The sequence below is a fragment of the Myotis davidii genome, unplaced genomic scaffold (genome assembly GCF_000327345.1).
Source record: "Myotis davidii unplaced genomic scaffold, ASM32734v1 scaffold79, whole genome shotgun sequence".
NCBI lineage: Eukaryota > Metazoa > Chordata > Mammalia > Chiroptera > Vespertilionidae > Myotis > Myotis davidii.
The window spans coordinates 6,090,807-6,095,594 of NW_006294339.1; the positions used below are offsets into that span (position 1 = coordinate 6,090,807).

The 4,788-nt window shown below is 50.3% G+C and overlaps 1 protein-coding gene across 2 annotated transcripts in view; it reads right to left on the reverse strand.

The window, feature by feature from the left end:
* DAB1 (Dab, reelin signal transducer, homolog 1 (Drosophila)) overlaps window positions 1-522 on the reverse strand; it is a 1,114,753-nt gene extending 1,114,231 nt beyond the window's left edge. For both annotated transcript variants that reach the window (XM_015566970.1, XM_006768369.2), the window contains exon 1: window positions 265-522. The gene's annotated coding sequence lies outside the window, so the exon portion shown is untranslated. The remainder of the gene's footprint in view (window positions 1-264) is intronic.
* Between the last annotated feature and the right edge of the window lie 4,266 nt (window positions 523-4,788).

Sequence of the window (4,788 nt, forward strand, 5' to 3'; positions counted from 1 at the left end):
CGGGCAGCCCTCGGAAGCCCCGGGTTCAGCTGCAGACTTTCCTCTGCTGCCTCCGATTCCCACCCAGGGGGCTCCCTCGCGGCGGCGGGAGCGCGGCTCCTGCCCAGGGTGGGCGGGCCACGGGAGCGGGAGCGCAGCGTTCCAGATGACCACCTCGCCGTCCCGGCAGCGCCAGCAGGACGCTGGTCCCCGTGGCAGCCTCGCGCGGCCGGCGCACCCACTCAGAGACTCCCACCCCGCGGCTGCAGGGGCAACACCTCCTACCTTCCAGCCGCCGAGGACCGCACTCTCCACTCAGCCCTCCCGAATCATCCTCCGGCTGCAGGAGAGGGCGAGCAGGTCCGCTTTTGTTCCCAGGGGTGGGCAGGTCCGTGTGGGCCAGGACGCGAGGGAGATGCGGTGGAGCTGGGTATCCCAAACCCGGGATGCTCACTCCCTGCAGCTCTGCAAGCAGCAGTAGCGGTGGCAGCAGCGGCGGCGGCAGTAGCAGCGGCAGAGATAGTGCGGGCTCTCTGCAGGCCACATCTTTCATACCTTCTACATCACTACCGCATTCCCCCGAATAGGGGAGCCCTACAGCATTTCGCCACCTATCGCAGAATGCAGGCGCCCAGCAGCAGTGCTGAAGCTGAAGCTGAACCTGGCCAGGGTGTGAGCAAGTGAGGGGTGAGAGACCTCAGCACCCACCCCCAGACTCCCTCCCCGCTCCGATCGCAGCAAAGCCTAAAACTTGCAGTCCTCTTGCTGTCCTCGCCCTTTGAAATTGTCTGTTCCCCAGGGAAGTCTGGACTTGAGGCCAAGCAATGACGATTTATTAGTGGGGAGCCCTCTCCGAGCTGGGGCCTACAGGAGTGTTGGCCTGCATGTGCTTTTTAGGGGCCTCATCCTTGTTGTGGTCAGCCCACACATGAAGCTTTGCACCAGCAGACACACACTCAACTGCATGTACACAGCCCCGGGGACACATGTCTGCACTCCCCACATTCAATGGTGTGGCCACAGGAGACAGGGCTCCATTTGCAGCTGTGAGACCTTAAGCAAATGGCCCAATGATGGAGCTTCCATTCTTCCATCTGCAACATGGGAATCAGATGAACAGTTTCATGGGAGTCGAATGTGATCAGCACAGAGCTGGACACATGTGAAGTGACAGCAGTGATAGGGCAGGTCTGCCCTTCCTGGGATAACAGGATATCGGTAATCATCACCAACCCAATCAGCATTTACTGAGTGGGGTAGATCAGGGCAGTACTTCTCCCCCTATTTAGGGGAAGAGTGTGTAGTTGTCACCCCTGTCCTGGAACTGTCCTGACTGGGGCCTGGCAGGGGTGGCCAGGTGGGTTCAGGGAGAGTTCCTCTCAGCCCCTGGGGAGAGGCTGGCATTGGTAATGCTGGCGCCTGCACCCATCTGTCATCTTCCCAAGCAGGACACTGATTTTCATCCTGTTTAGGTCATTTTGATGTTTTTCTTTTCCTTTATAACACCCTCATGCAGGACATCAACATATGAAGCACTGAAGGTATAAAAATAGAAGGAAAAAGGCCTGGAGGGGTGGGGGGTGCAGAAAGCCAGAGATGGCAGGAAAGGAAAACAGTCCTTCTCTCTTAGCAACAAGAGGAGATATTCTCACTGAGACGCATGATGATTCCCTTGCATCTGTGCAGTGTGACATATTCCAGAAGCCTCAGAAACCTTCCCTCACTGGCACCACAGACACCCAATAAAGTGACACAGGTAGATGTGGATATTGTCCCCCTTTACAGATGAGGGAGCTGAACCCCAGCTTGGTGAAGTAGCGGAGAGGGCACTTGGACCCAGGCACCCTTGACTTTCTCCCTCTCCATGCCTGAATGTTTCAAGTGACCCCAGCCCAATAAGGTTGCCTAATTTCTGGGACCCTGAAGCATTTATCCAATTGAGACCCAGAACTGTGGGTCTCAAAGACAGTCAACCCATTCTCTATAACCAGGTCAATATACCACAACCACCCCATCTTTCTCCAGGCCAGTTTTATTTGGGTGCTAAGATACTGACATCCAAACAGGGATCTTCACTCTTAAGTGGTCCTAGAAACTGATTTACTATTTCACTGATGCTGAGCTGGAGATCAGGGACAGGACAGATGCTAATGGGTGCATCTTTGGGATGCTGCGTGGTTATCAAAGAGAATGTGAGACCTGACTTTGAATTTCTGCTCTGTTATTTATTGTGTGTTCTTGAACACATTATGAAGTCTCTCTATGTTTTAATGACCTCATCTATAAAATAGGGTCCGTATCTGCCTCCAGGAGCTGTTGTGAAGACTAAAGGAGATGCTATAAGGATGCGCGCTCAATACATACAGTGCACCTTAAATATCAACATCCTTTTCTTCTTCTCCCCTTAACCTCCCAGCATCACTGTGTGCTGGCTAACAACCAACTCTCCCGGGGAAAAAGCAAAGCTCTGATTTGTAGCATTTGCTCATTTCCTTGGTGTACATATTCTCACCATGGTTGATTTCAAGTCACCAACAGGATGTCACTGAATGTGAGTTGAAAGGAGGTGGGCACTACAGCTCTTGGGAGCTATACCAGCTGAACTCAGCACACTGTTGCCCACTGCTCATAAAAATCACCCCCAAATAGGTGAGCAGCATTTTATGGCTCACAGACCCCTTTGTTCCATTTCATCCCTGTGATAGACACAAGAATCCTTAAAGGAAAGTATCATCCCTATTTCTGACAGATGGAGAAACTGAGACTGAGAGGGACTGAGTGATTTGCCCAAAGCCAGATAACTAGCAAGTAAAAGAGCCAAGACTCAAGCTTGGGCTTCTGGCTCCAAATGCAGGGATCCTTCCAGGTCTGTCCCATTCGTTCCATGTGAGATCATTGCACAAGCACCACCCATGTCTTTCTCTTCTGCGCTAAGATCCCAGGGCCTGGGCCTCCGTTTTTCAATCTGACAGGCAGGCACAGAAACCCTGGCCCTGCCTTCTTCATAGATGCCCTGAGAATCCAATGAGGTAATGCAAATGAAAGTGCTTTGCAAAGCACAGTGCATCCTACAAAGATAAAAGTATGAATAATACAGCTAGTGGGTGGAGGGAAACTATGGGAGCAACAAACCCCAGGCCCTGTGGGGATTTATAAACCTCAGAAGAGTCAGGACCACCCGGCACACAGTCACTGCAGATCTACACTCAAAGGGAAACATGTGACAAGATATACGTTCAGTCCCCTTTTAAATGCTTATTGGCACAAAGACAATTGGAGTATAAAGCAGGAACAATGTCGTTGTAATTACAGGAATAGACAGTCAGAATTGTTCTTCAGAGGCCAATTGCTTTTTCTTCTTGCTGTCTACAGAAATATGGTCATTTCTTCCTCCAGTGCTGCCCTCTACCCACACCCATCTCAGGCTGAAAGCTTAAGGCAAAGAAAATGTATTGGCTGGTGTGGCTTGGTAGAATTTTCATTGCTTCCAATGATGTTATGTTTGTGAAACCTCCCCCGCCTCTCTCTTTCTCTTTTGCTTTCCTCCATTTCCTCTTCTCCCTGCATTCTCCCCCCTGCAGAAAGCTTCACTCCTTTTGGTGGTGGGTGAGGCCATGGTGGCTGAGAGCTCTAGGCTTATATCATCTCAAGAAAGAGATATTCTTTCTTCCAGTTCAAACATATGAATCCTACTCAGCACTCTGCTTGCCCTGGTTTGGGTCACATGCCACATGTCTCCACTGGCCAAGAGTAAAAAGATACCATGATTGGCCAAGCTCGACCCAAACCCAATCCTGTGGCCAAACATCAATGAGTCGGGGAGAGGCAATGCCCTACTGCAAGAAGGACCTGTTACCAGATAGAGGGAAGCAAGACTGGAGAGACTAAATTGACAGGTATCCTCTGTGGCAGGGGTGGGCAAACTTTTTGACTCAGGGGCCACAATGGGTTCTTAAACTGGACCGGAGGGCCGGAACAAAAGCATGGATGGAGTGTTTGTGTGAATTAATATAAATTCAAAGTAAACATCATTACATAAAAGGGTATGGTCTCTTTTTTTTTTTAGTTTTATTCATTTCAAATGGGCAGGATCCGGCCCGCGGGCTGTAGTTTGCCCACGGCTGCTCTGTGGTGACAGAGCCAAATTCAGACGCTGGCTTCCCTGATTTCAAAACCTCCCGCCCTTCCCGTGACCCCACACTGATCCTAAGCAGGGAGTATGCCAGGGTTAGAAGCTTCAGAAGGCAACTGGATTGCATCTGGAATGATAGAGCATAAGCTTTATAAGTCAAGGACAGTGTTTGCCTTACTCCTTAGCACCTAGCATGTTCTAGACCAGGGGTTCTCAAACTACGGCCCACGGGCCACATGCAAATACAAATATTGTATTTGTTCCCGTTTTGTTTTGTTTTTACTTCGAAATAAGATATGTGCAGTGTGCATAGGAATTTGTTCATAGTTTGTTTTTTAAACTATGGTCCGGCCCTCCAGCAGTCTGAGGGACAGTGAACTGGCCCTCTGTTTAAAAAATTTGAGGACACCTGTTCTAGACCTTCAGTCAGTGGTCACTAAGTGAATGACAATGCAAGCTGATTGGCAAGAGAGGGGAGGATTCTGAGTGCCTATCAGGGACAAATAGAACAGCAGGCTGGGATTGATTCCTGAGGGAGCCATGGCTGGACCTGGATGGTGGCTGTGTTTGCTTACATATGTGCTGACTCCACTCTATAACCAAGGCCCAACATAGCAGGGCTTCCACTTTAACCCGGAGTCTTCCAGTAATGTTGCTGCTTAATACTAATGGTCATT